Source organism: Spinacia oleracea, chromosome 5 (genome assembly GCF_020520425.1).
Source record: "Spinacia oleracea cultivar Varoflay chromosome 5, BTI_SOV_V1, whole genome shotgun sequence".
NCBI classification, from domain to species: domain Eukaryota; kingdom Viridiplantae; phylum Streptophyta; class Magnoliopsida; order Caryophyllales; family Amaranthaceae; genus Spinacia; species Spinacia oleracea.
In genome coordinates, this window is record NC_079491.1 from 91,926,358 (window position 1) to 91,940,633 (window position 14,276).

General features: G+C 39.6%; 1 long non-coding RNA gene across 1 annotated transcript; it reads right to left on the minus strand.

Annotated features, from left to right (window-relative positions):
• Positions 1-236: 236 nt before the first annotated feature.
• Positions 237-2,492, minus strand: LOC130461864 (uncharacterized). Its single transcript, XR_008921812.1, has 3 exons — positions 1,597-2,492; positions 1,136-1,198; positions 237-394 (listed from the first exon to the last, which is right to left on the minus strand). It is a non-coding gene; the product is annotated as an uncharacterized lncRNA (long non-coding RNA).
• Between the last annotated feature and the right edge of the window lie 11,784 nt (positions 2,493-14,276).

Consider the following 14,276-nt stretch of genomic DNA (forward strand, 5'->3'; position numbering starts at 1 on the left):
TTCCTTAAAAATCTTTGCTTAAAGCCTAATGAATTCTATTACGTGCAAAACCCGTAAGGTTTAGCACTTATGGTCGCAGAACCTTGGCTCTGATACCAAACTGTAACACCCCGACCTCTAAATCACTATTTAAAGCATAATTAGCAGCGGAATTAACCTAATTTGGTCGGGACATTACCTGCCGTAATTCCCTCTTGGAAATTACAAGGCAACATCATACATAAGCCATAAAAATCTCCAATTTAATATAATAATCATTTATATTCCCAAAATACAAGTACATAACTTACTAAAAGTCTTTAATTGAACTATTAAAACATTAAGCATAAACTAGGTGAATAATAATAAAGTGAAATTCCTCGCCACTACTCATGTCCATCGCTCCCCGCAGTACCTAAAACAGAAAACAAAACGGTGAGCCGAAGACTCAGTAACGACTACCCTAGCAACGTAAATTCATTTCAATTCATTTTATTTAATAACACAGGGAGAACAGAATAAGTAAAACATTTAATAAAACATCATATTTAGTTCATTCATAAACTTTTAATGAAAAACGTCATTCATAATCTTTTAATTAACATGCTAGTTGTCGCCAAGTACGAACCGTGAAGGAATTCTCCACTAGGCCTGGGCCCATAAGAGCCTGGTCTCATCATCGAACTGTAACAATGGTCCTGGCCCCTAAGCCTGGGCTCATAACCATGGGAGCCTGGGCTCGTAATCCATGGGTGGACAGGTGTCTGTGGTGCATGCATGCCCGATAGATAGGAAGATGGTAGTTTATATACCGCCAGACAAACCAGGTCTTTCACTTTTATTTATCATGTTGTATGTAATTTTTACCAAGCCTTGGCTTGTATTTCAGTTGAAATAACATAACTCATTTAACTCATAAAACATCATTTTGATCCTGGGATCAATAAAATATCAATTCTTTCATAGCATTGCATAAACATCATTTTATGAGAAAACTCAATCAAATCATATTATAGGAAACAATTCAATCAAATCATATTTCATCCCACAATCCATAAAACGCATTAAAACATTTAATTCATAAATTCAATCATAACGTCATAATTTTATAAATCATATTTATAAGGGGATTGCGGGTACTAGCAATAGCCTTTACCTCAACCGTAGTTTTATACTTCCCGTCTGATGGATCGTTCTTCCTGAGCTCCAAGTTCGATTTCTTTCAGAATATTAAATTTATTGAATTAGTATTAAACGATAAATAATCTAAAATTAATATTTTATAAATAATAAATTTATAAGCAAATGGTTTATAAATAAAGAATTTTTAATAATAATATAATTCCATAATTAAACGAAAATATAAATAATCGAAATTTTAATCGAAATATATATATTTATATATTTCATAAATCGGTTTGCATGAAAACATTATATAAATTCGATTTTTGTTACATAAAGCTATTAATTTATTTTATTAAAATTGATAATTAGATATAATTTCCTTTTTGAAAATAATAAACAATTTCATTAAAAACTAACTAAATTATCAAATTTATTAAGACATGCAAATTCATAAAGAGAAAATCTGAAAATGCAATTCAGATCCTAACTTACCAAAGGCCCAATTCAATTGGCCCAACCTTAATTTGGGTTTGAGGGGAAAATAGAAACCAAAGTTAAATATTCTGAATTTTGGGTTTTTGGTTTTCTGGAATTAGGGAGCACGAACAGGGAGGGAGGAAAGCACGAGTAACAGGGCAAGAGAAGAAGGGAAGAGGGAGGTGGCGGTTGGGTTGGGTTGCGTCGATTAATACGCCGGTGAGGGTGGTGGCTGGGCGGCGGCACGTTGGTCAAAAGAAGAGAGAATGAGGTGCGAATTGAGGAAGGAACCAGAGGAGAACGAAGGGGGGGAGGAGAGGAGGGAGGGCGGCTGAGCTGGGCGGCGACCTGGGTGTCGCAGCAGCGCGATACCGCGCCGGAGCGCGACGATGATGGTGAGGGTGGTTTTGCGGCGGAGGTGCGGTCAAGAGAAGGGGGTGAAAGGGTGAAAAGAGGAGGAAGCAGGGGAGGTATAGGGTGGTTTTTGGTTGGTTTTGGGGGAGGAGGAAGTACGGTGGTGGTCGGTGGTTATGGTGGTGGACAGTTGGTGGTTATCACGGTGGTGGTGGAAGATAGTAGACAGTCGGTGGTTGCAGGCAGGGCAAAGGAAGGGAGAGAGGCAGGGAATCGCGAGGGGAAGAAGAGGATGCAGGGAGTAGTACGGTGGGTGTGCGATGGTGATTGCGGTGGTTGTCGGTGCTGGTGGTTGTAGGCAGTGGTGGTGGTTGGTGTTTGACTGAGACGACTCGGTGGTTTTTGGTGGTAATTATGGATGGTTCAATTCACAGAGAACAAGAGGAATGAAAATTGAAATTTGTTTTTGTTTTTGGGTTAGAATTTAGTTGAAATTATAGTTGATTTGTAGAATCAAGAAGAGTGAATAAGAAGGAAAATTTCTTGGGGCTTAAGGGTTGAATGTAGACTGAATTGAGGGTGAGGAGGAATGAAGAAATTCCTTCATTCTTGTACGTGAAGAGCAAGGAAAAGAAGTCAAAAGGAGATTGTGTTTTTAAGGGGCATTTTAGTAATTTTCCTTAGTTAGGCAAATTTCTGAAAATTTGGTGTTATTTTAGGAAATTAATTAGAATAGTAATGTTTAATTAAAATCAATTTTTCAAATAATTCTTTATAAAAATATTGTTAACGAAAAATAAATTTAGTTTTCGAATAAAATAAGAACGTTTCGAAATTATTAGAAATCCGAAAATAATTAAGATTTAAAAAAATATCGTTAAGCTCGTAAATATAAAATTAAATTATAGAATCTGAAAAATAAATCGTGTAACAATGTTAAAATTCCAAACGAGATAAAGCTTCGTTAAATTAAAATAAAGTTTAAAATTAGGATTTAAAACGACTTAAGCTAAATAAAAATAATTAAGCATAATTAATCGAGTTTTAAAAATTCGGGGTATTACATTCTTACCCCCTTAGAAAAAGTTTCGTCCTCGAAACTTGAAAATTAGATTTATAAAATGATTGTTGAAAATTGAAAACGCTTGAATAAAGGCACGATATTTTATTTTAAAACCACGATCTCAAAATTTTATTTCAATCCCGACAATGTCTAGCCTTCATTCCGCCATCATCTTTTAGGACTCCGCTTCAACTCGAGACCTAGAATCGAAGAGTAAAGAATGCAAAAGGGGCAAAATTATATATTGATCCTTAATCGTCATTAAGGTCAATTACATTTCGCCATCGTCTTTCGTATCTCCACTTGATTTCATATAATAGGATCGAGGAGCAAAGAACATAAAAGGGGCAAACTTGTTAGCATAGACTAGGCTCCTATTTTACTTTGCGAGATCCTGTTTGAAAATATTTTCCACCAAAAATAGTAGTTTTTAATGCAAAATTATAATTCTGAAAATATATGTTTAAATAATGAAAATAAATATTTATCTATCAATTGCAAGACTCAAATAGTTGTAAAAGTTATTTATTATAATAATAATCTCGTACTTTGAGCTCAGGAGAACTTCCATCGAAGACGGCATCCGCGTATAACCATTAGATTACTAGTACAATCATGTCAGCATAAACATAATCCATATCATAGAGACATAATTCATAAATTGAAAATTTCATATTCAACATAAGCATAACATTCATAATCATTTGATCTAACACACGAGCATGGCTGACCATAACATAATCATTCATAGAAAACATAGTCATTCATACATCATATCGTTCATGGGCGAATAATTAGAGACATTTCACTTTCATTTGCTATTGGCTCCGTTGTTGCAGAAATCTTTGTCGTTGACTTTCATTATTCGATTCGTTTTGATTTCGATCTCTGATCTTTCTTCTGTGTTGAGTGACTTCGTTAACTGCGTTCGTTGCAGGGGTTCGAATTCAATCACGTGAATAGAAATATATCGTTAGACATACGACTTGGTTACTTATCCTTAGGTCTAAAAATCTCGTATTTTGCGGAGAATTCTAAGCCATCAAGCATGCCTTTATCATAAACAATCTAGCTTCTAGAAAACTTAGTTCATATTACCTGGTTTTACAGACATTCATTTTGTCAATTTCTATTCTCAACTCCATTTCATTCCTCAATCATTCATAACTCTTTTCGAATTTTATAACATTCATTAATATCATCAACCTGCTATTTATAGAAACCTGCTAGTTATGGAAACCTACTAAAAATAGTAACTGCCGTAATGGGTAGTTGTTAAAAGTGGCAAGTCATAAAAGATAGAAACCTGTCAGAATTAGGTGTTGCACTCCAACATAAATCCTAAATGAGATAGAAATTGCGAGAGAATCCTATTCCTAACATGATTCGAAATTAAGAGTTACGTATTAATTAAAATCCTAACGAGCCTAGAGTTCGTAACGGGCCCAGACGCATTCCGTCATAAGGTTAATACGCACTAAAAGACTCAATTAAGTCTCAAACACTCCGGATTCTAGGAATCCGAATCTGACTGAGAAAACAGCCCAGACCCTATTTTCAACGCCTGGCTCTGGGCGCCGAAATCTTCGGCGCCCAGGCCTGGGCGCTGAAAATACCTGGGACGTGTTTTTTCCTAATTCCTCGTGGATTAGAGTTCTACAATTCTATCTTTCCACGAACTCTGTTCTATAAATATAGCCCAAGTTCGACGTGAAAAAAGAACAACACACAATTATTATTCTGAGTATTGACTCTAAACCCCTAAGCCTAAGCCTCACGCTGCAAAACTGATCACGCGTTCTGTCGCAATCGATCCATAAATCGAACAGAACGTATCCCGTCCCATAATTTGAGATTCGTTAAATAAAAGGAGAAATAGCAAAGTCAAAGTGGTTAGTTTTCTGAGAACCGTGACGCACCTCTCAAGGGTGCGTCGTAATGTGTCCCTTTTCCATGGTTTAATTGCTTTCCTCGCCCTTTTATGAACTGTTAAACTAATTAAATCTGATTGTTCTATCACGCCTAATAAAGATAATATTTTGGGAAATTGGATTATCATGCTAGGTCCCTTAATACAATCTAAATCAGATAATCGCGCTCGATCTAGTACTATATGTTGCATATTGTTAAAACCAACTCAGATTAGTTTAATAGTTAACGCATGTCCCTTCAATTATTTATGCTGAGCTAGTAAGGATATCCTGCCTCTGGAGTTATCGAAGAGCGAGTACTCCTCTCGGTAGTTACAGTCCCCCAAACCCTCAATCTCTACCTTGCGGGTGTATGTTGAGAGATCCCCACACCAGGGATCACAAGGGAACCTACGGCCGTCGTGGTCAAACATAATTGCACTCCCTTTATGTCACGATAACCGGGTTTTGTCAGTTTTTCTCATTGTCGTTAAAAACTGAATGGCGACTCCTATATTACTAGTCAATTGGGTGTAAACTCACAGGAAATCCAATTACACTTGATTTGACAAAAAGAAACGTCACACCCACGAGGGACAAGGTCACGAATTAGCCTCGTGCTTTTTCGACCCCCTCACAGTGGCGACTCCGCGTGGGATAGTGAAGGAAATACTCGTGCTTGTAGGTAATCAAAATAGCCGAAGGGTGAAACGATCCTACCCCGCGTTTATTTCCCCATCAAGTTGGGACGACCTAAAAATCAGCATATTAATGTGAACGGACAGAACCGCATAACGAATCTTGGCTCCCTTGATGTTTCATCTCGGGAGTTGGGACTAAGGATACCCATCGCCAACTGGGGGGTGCATACGCTTCGAATGTTGTCCACTCGGCACTTTCGCTTGTAGTACACCCGTCCCAAACCCAATCGCTCGCCCATTAGGTCCCTCTCATTGGTGCATGCCCCCTTGGCTTACATCGTGATTGGCCTCTTGGGCGAAATTCGTCTGTTGAAGGCACTACCTCGACCGGGGCATGTGTTGGATCTGCGATAGAAGCGGTACCAAGCCGGCGTAAATACTACCCATAGAAGCCTATCATAAACTACATGACATATTATTACTTTGCCTCATGATGTAATGTTAGTTATGTGTAGCGAATTATGTGATTGTGTGTGACAAATAATGCTAGAAAACCAACGACCTTAAAAATTGCCCAAACATTCATAAACCAATTGGCGGAAGAGTTATACCAAGATACGTGTTCCGCAAACCCGAACGATCGCCACAAAAATAAGAGACGCTCGGGATGGCCTGTAACGAATCCCACAAACGCTGCACAACGCGTAAAGGACGTTATTGGGCAAGCACGCAAAATCGAAGTCGCATAAACAAAAGTAGACGCAAACAGAAAACGAGAACCAGCCAGGGACGCATTTTAAACACCCCTGGCTGGGCGCCATAATTTCTCGCGCCCTACGCTGGGCGCTGAAGTTGCTGCTTGGTCTTCTGGTCAGGCGCAGCAGCCTCGGTGCCCGCGCAAAAGGAAAATACGTAGCACAAAAAACCGTTCGTAAAAAAATTGCTACGAGAGCGTGAGAAAAAGCACTCGATTCTAGAAGCGACTTAAAAAAATAAAATAAATAAATAACTCTTTGCGTCGTTGTTAGGCCTCCTACGACGACAATGCTCGGCACCAAAACCGAACATGTTAAATGACCTTGAATGTCACATGGGCAAAGTATTCAAAAAATAATGTTCAAATAGAGTCTTCAAGGAAAAATAATGTTCGAATAAAAAATAAATCCGAGTCTAGACTAGGCTATGCCAAAGTACAATCTAAATCCTAAGTCTTAGTTGTCTTATCCATAGAATCGGTCCTAATGCTTGGTGTCGTTCTGCAAGTTAAAAGGTTAAACCATATTGAGTCTCCCTTCCTAACATTTAAAGCAATAAGCACCCATATGTAATTGTCATCCCTTGCTAAGAATCTACGGCCTCAATACTCTCTCTCACCAATAAAAAGAATATATTATGTAATTCAAGTATTTGCAAAATGGAAACAGTCACATTCTGAAAATCATTCCTCCATAGTCGCACAACCCCCAAAGTGAGCCTAAGGTGTCAATACCATTGGCAAGAAAAATTAATGGCCTCAAGGCTTATGATCACATTGGGTCACGACTATCGTAGTCCTCTCAAGCCACTCGCTCCTTTAAATACTCTTAAGTACGGACTAAAAGATTTTTCATGAATGCAACATGACGAACTATGAAAATACCCAAATCGGCATACCATAAGGCTACCATTGGGGTAAAGCAATACACGCTAAGAGGGAAGCCGCACTAATGATTCTAGTCTGGCAAAAATAAAAATTCTATCTCCCCAACTAACTACCTTGCCAACATTAAGCAAAATGGCGCATGACAAATGAACACCCAAGGGTTAAAATCTAAAGTGTCAACCAACGAAAGTTATGGTCCAAATCTGAGAGTCGCTTGGTCAAGTATTATAGGCTTACGCCACGTCGTTATTTTGAGTCTAGGCCACCTCCTTGTATTCATACACGGGTTATAATCAGAAAGATTAATGAAAGTTTGAGTCTAAATCACAACTTCCAATTAAATCCCAGAAACAGGAGTCTGAAAAGAAACAAAAAAAAAATTATTTTCGATGTAATTCTTTCGTTAAATTTCAATAAGGTAAAAATAACATTTTGAATCTACGCTATTTGCACATTTTAAGGAAACGACTAAATAGGCTTGCAAAGTAAGACAATTTAAAAGGTCCACCCTAGGCCTACTAAAGCTAAAGGTCCACCCTAGGCCTACTAAAGTTAAAGGTCCACTATAGGCCTACCAAACGAGGCTCACTCAGTCTCGCCTCGTGACTCAAAGACCACAACCATCTACCTTTTAGCCCAAATAAAAAATTTAAAGGATTTATGTTTGGGAGAAATCCCAAAAAAAAAGAAAAAAAAAGAGAAAAGGGAGAGCGAAAGGAGCAAGCCATGAAATACTTAAATAGAAAGAGAAAAGGGAGAGCGAAAAGAGCGAGCCATGAAATACTTAGCCCGTACCTCCCAAAGTGCGAAATTTACCCAAGTAAACGAAGGAAAAGAATTGAGTCAACCAATCCAAATCATAAAGTTCTACGATGTCTACCCTTTCCAATCCTTATGTCCTTAGACACCTTCGCTCTGGGGCCCCTGTTCAGCTCATTTAACCGATCCATGTTCTCATTGCCATAACCCAAGAAACCATTACCTCGACTCTTGTTCTTGAACTTGTTGTCAATTGCAAACCACGTACGGCCATTGACACGTGCGTCATACCCAAAGCCCAAACCTGCTCTTACACCACCATTAGCATAATGACCATATAACTTGTTTGGATACATCCTGTTGATATACCCTTGAGCCGTCCCCATGTTACTCATTGGCCTTGGTTGATGTAAACTCATGACACTAGCTTGAGGCTGCAAATTGTGAGTCCTAGAAGATGTAATCCTTATGCTTGACCAATACTTATACAACTTATCCAATCTCATTCAAACCATCTTTCAAGCCGTCTTGAGTCACAAATAAAAAAGAGACAAATGAAAAGTACATTCTACGCTCAACGTAAAAATAAAAATAATAAATAATAAAAAAGCAAACTTTGCAAAGCGCCTTTAAAAGTTCGTCTAAAAAGAAGAAAAAAAGCATTTAGCGCACCAAAAAAGATCCGCCCAGAAATCATTTTAAATGCCCACAGCTGGGCGCCGAAATCTTTAACGCCCCAGCCTGGGCGTTGAAACTCTCTGCCTGCCAAGTTTTGTTCAGAAGTGCTCGTCATTTTATCCGCACATACACGGAAAAATAACGAACACTTGGAGGGGTACAACACGTATTCAGATATACGTACCAAAAAATACGTGTACTCAAAAATTATGTACTCAAAAAAATATATAAAACAAATTTACGGCTTACGGCAAAGCAGCAGATTAAAATAAATTTCACCCTATTTCAAACATTACGATTCCACTTGAACGTACTTGTTTAAAATCGGCATTCTAAGAAACCATTTTCTAGGCTAAGAACTACGCAAGACCTGATTCCAAATTAAATCTATTTAAGGCGGATACGTAGGCAATCCATGATTCGGTCCAACCAATTTGCAAAAATATTAAAGCCTATAGAAAAACAAGAATAAAAATAGAAGTCCCTTATTGAAATTTAATTACTTGCAATCCAAGTCGAAAGAAAAATTTAAGTCAAAGGAAAAATCCAAGTCATTAAGATGCCAAAACAAGCACACATCGAAAGTAAATAAAGGCACGTACCCTTGCCAGAAGGAGCACTCACACTCCTAGGCACTTAGCCAAGACTCAAAAGATCGCTTTGCCTCAATTGAATGGGGGCTAGCGCAAGCGTCCATGACCTCTAAAGTACTCGACTTGACCCTCCCTAAAGCGAACTAACTCACTTAAAGACCTTCTTTCACCACTAGACATAGTCGTTCGCTTAAAGACCTTATTTCACCCCTAGACACAATCATAATCGCCAACAAGTAGTATAGGTAGTAAGCTTGCAATAAAGAGTATTGTTCTACGGCATCGCCCCATCGTTCCTTCGAACTCTGGGCACCCGTTCATGGTAATTCAAATGCTTGCGAATCTCCTTTGAAAAAAAAATCAGACATTGTCAATAGGACTTGACACTTAACCAAGGCTCACCCTATTCAGACATATGACGCGGGCATCTAAAATCGAAATCTGAAAGCATCATTAATGGGAAGACATAATAGCAACTGGGGGCTAAAAGATAAAAATGAAAGAACTAGGGAAAGACCTAAGTATACCTTGACCTTTTGTACGGACATACACCAAGTAAATCTAAGTCAATTTGAAAACTGTTTATATTCCCGCAATTCTGGAAAAGATGGCCCTAAAAGCCTAAAGCATATGCCAAACGGGCACAAGTATATCTTGACGCCTGCACCCTGGCTTCCAGCAAATCTTTAGACAACATTCCAAAAATCGTAACATATTTTGATTCACTCATGTAATCCTGTACGAACCCTTCTATAAGTCAACCTACTTAGGACACCTCAAATTGTACACAGTAGGACTCGGATTTCAAAAGATTTTCAAAGACTTCTTCGAACATAATAAAGTGTCGTTGGTTTAAGCTAAGTATGCGTTTATCTCGATGTTGCAAGTGAGTCAAAAGATTTCTAAATATGATTATGGGTAAAGAAAGGCACCTAGCTTTTGGTCAAGGCACACTTCAACATGTGACTACCTTGACCATGGCAATGTCGCACAATACGACATTTACAAGAGAAGTAGCAAATCACTACTCGAACGTGCCTCGCACTAAACGAGTCTGGTTCAAACTATTCATGATCCATGTCACCATGAACGCATAAAAACGTATGCCAAGCATTCTAGCACCAAGCCAATCCCGTAGCTACAATTGGGGGCTTGAGAAAAACACTCTAAAAGTGCTCGAAATGACGATTTTATCGCAAATTCTCGACGCTAATGCTATACACACGTCATAGGGGCACAATCCTAAGGTTTGATCGTGTAAAACGAACCTTAGAATGGCTACAACCCCTCCCAAATTCTAAAGCACTACTTAGAATGTATAAAGTCACCCCTCTATCAAGGGTAACTGAAAATCGCGAGTCACCAAAACTCCGGTCAAACTACTGCACATAACGCTCGCTCTATAAAGCACCCGTTACACAGTCTACGTCGTTCCAAAGCAAAAACGAAAGTCCTACCTGGGGCGCACTTTCAAAGCCCAGGACCAGGCGCCAGAGATTCCGACGCCCAGCTCTGGGCGCTGAAAATCAACTCCAGGCAAAGGCTGTCGAGGATAAACAAAAAAGAAACATCTATGAATCCTGGCATCGAACGAAGTAATAATCCGTGCAAACCCACGCAGAAGGTGCTACACTTGTTCGAGCACCTGAACGAGGCGTGACGAAGTACTCCAATGTAAAAAATAATAATGTTATCCCAACACCTGGAGGAATGTTCTAAGACACGCCGTTAGGCCACACAAGCCTACGTCGCACCATCAGTTCAACCATCCCACGGTACAAGTCTAAAAAAGGAGAGTAAGGCATATTGCACTAATGCGGGCACGACCAAAGAGCATGTGTAAAAGAGGCAAAGACTACTTATCGCCCAAATTCAAAATGCAAGCCACACGACTTCTACATTAAGGATTAAAGGTAGCAAAATATTACCTACCACGGAAGGGATAGCTCGCACCTACACGAGCGGAACCCCAAGGCATCTTTCTCGAAAGAACCTACAAAAATCGTACGCCAAAAGGAAGCATCCCAACATGCATACTTGGGGGCTCCAAGCTACGAAACAACCATAGCAAAATAAAAAAATCTCGAAGCAAATGTTTGAACAATCGAAAGGGCACGATGTTTGAGCCCACCTCGTGAATGGGCCTGAACCCTATCAAGCTTCTAAGCAAACTATTCAAAATCAGTCATTGCTAAAAAAAATGATTCAAACAAACTGATTAATGGACCGCACACAACGGCCATTCTATGAACGCTCGTTCGCACATACATATCATCTTTTCTAAGTATCGAACATTTAGGAACGCGTTCAAAAGAAAAAAAGAAAACGAACGAACAAGAGGCCAACTGTGTCATCAAGAAACCTCGCCAGAAATCATTTTCAGCGCCCAGCGCTGGGCGCCTAAATCTTTAACGCCCAGGCATGGGCGCCGTAAATGATCCCAGACCCAAAAAGGCCCCTGAATTCTATAGGGCCCTACCATATTTATTCGACTTGAAAATTGCCGATTCCTTTACTGAAAGTCGCACCTCACGCCTTTGTTAAGAGTAGCAAACCACCACAAAGATCGCTCGCACTTACGAGCACAATCCCAAACACGATCAAGGACATTACAGAATGCGTATCCCCAAGGAACCTCTTTGACAAGAAATGACCGTCAAGCACGAATGCTTGGGGGCTCGAAAGAAAATATATATTATGCAAAGTTAAAACAATATTCCCAGACTACGCTGTACGAAGTCCCGTGTTTGGATGTCTCAAAAAATAAAACCGGTTTACGACCTCAAGACAAAGGTCGCCATTGACACTTATACATAGTCCCCTAATCAAGGACCCAGGTAGTGACAAGATTGAGCCGTAAAGACTAGCTCAAAACCATGAAAGATGATGACCACAAGACAATGGTCCGTCTAAGCATGTTGTCAACCCACATTCAGGTTACAACTAAATCCGAGCATCCCTCGAAAGAATTCGCTCTTACAAGAATGAATAAAAGAAATTCTCAAAAGAAATCACAATAGGGACTTGCCCACCTCAATCGGGCAAGATCGCGCCACGAACCACGCCAGTCCCAAATCAAGAAAAAACGAATTCAGGGACGTCCACCCTCAGCGGACAGGGCTCGCCCACCTTCAGCGGGCGGGGTCTGCGTCACTACCCGCGCAGGTCCTCAGTTTTTGAAAAATAGAATCTTCAAAAAACAAAATGAAACAGGCTCGCCATCTTCCGCCGGCGGGGTCTACGGCGCAAACCACGTAGGTCCTTATTTAAAAAAAAAAAAAAAAATAAACACAAAACAAATTTCAAAATAGATTCGTCCACTTCTATCGGACGGGGTGTCCACCCTTAGCGGACAGGTTCGCCGTCTTCAGCCGGCGGGGTCTACGCCACAAACCGCGTAGGTCCTTATTTTCAAATTTCAAAAACAGATTCGTCCACTTCTATCGGACGGGGTGTCCACCCTTAGCGGACAGGCTCACCATCTTTAGCCGGCGGGGTCTGCGTCACTAGCCGCGCAGGTCTTTAGTCGCTGCAGCGATAACTTTTTTTGGTTTTCCGTTTTTTCCAAAAAAGAACGATGTGAGTAGCTTTCCCTTTTTTTCTTTAATTTAAAAGAATGGTTTTCCGTTTTTTCAAAAAAAAGAACGATGTGCTGGATTTTCCTTCGTTTTACGTCCCATAAAAACAAGGGGGTTTTCTCGTTTAGCTAACCCTGAAAATGAGAATCTTTTAAAACATTTTTACCTCGTGATTGGGCTTGGCCAGGCCCAATTACACTTTATAGCTTTGATTTCGAAAACATCTGTAGCTACTCCCAATGACAAAGTGAGGGAGTTCCTACGCCTCTTTAGATACTTCCAATGACAAAGTGAGGGAGTATTCTATACTATCCGTTGACAAATCCCAATGACACGTGAGGGATATGTCGACATTTCAAGTGATGACCCTTAAGTCAAATGTTATCACTCGGGGGCTCGTGAGACCCTCGCAAAACAGGTCACATACACCATGGCTTGTGTGACGCACTCCGTCCAGTACTTTGACCATCGTCTTACTCCAAGACTCAGTCAAAGTGGGGGCTAACTGTAGACACCTACTTTTGTCCCCATTCCTGAAAGGGAAGGTTCGATGATGAGAACGTAAATCTCCACTTGACAACGCATCTCCTATTAAATAACGAATCTCAATTCCCCTTTTCATTTCACCCGAAACCTGCTATTTATAGAAACCTGCTATTTATGGAAACCTGCTAAAAATAGTAACTGCTGTAATGGGTAGTTGTTAAAAGTGGCAAGTTATAAAAGATAGAAACCTGTCAGAATTAGGTGTTGCACTCCAACAAAAATCCTAAATGAGATAGAAATTGCGAGAGAATCCTATTCCTAATATGATTCGAAAGTAAGAGTTACGTATTAATTAAAATCCTAACGAGCCTAGAGTTCGTAACGAACCCAGACGCATTCCTTCATAAGGTTAATACGCACTAAAAGACTCAATTAAGTCTCAAACACTCCGGATTCTAGGAATCCGAATCTGACTAAGAAAACAGCCCAGACCCTATTTTCAACGCCTTGCTCTGGGCGCTGAAATCTTCGGCGCCCAGGCCTGGGCGCTGAAAATACCTGGGACGTGTTTTTTCCTAATTCCTCGTGGATTAGAGTTCTACAATGTCTAGCTTGCATTCCGCCGTCATCTTTTAGGACTCCGCTTCAACTCGAGACCTAGAATCGAAGAGTAAAGAATGCAAAAGGGGCAAAATTATATATTGATCCTTAATCGTCATTAAGGTCAATTACATTTCGCCATCGTCTTTCGTATCTCCACTTGATTTCATATAATAGGATCGAGGAGCAAAGAACATAAAAGGGGAAAACTTGCTAGCATAGACTAGGCTCCTATTTTACTTTGCGAGATCCTGTTTGAAAATATTTTCCACCAAAAATAGTAGTTTTTAATGCAAAATTATAATTCTGAAAATATATGTATAAATAATGAAAATAAATATTTATCTATCAATTGCAAGACTCAAATAGTTGTAAAAGCTAGTTATTTATT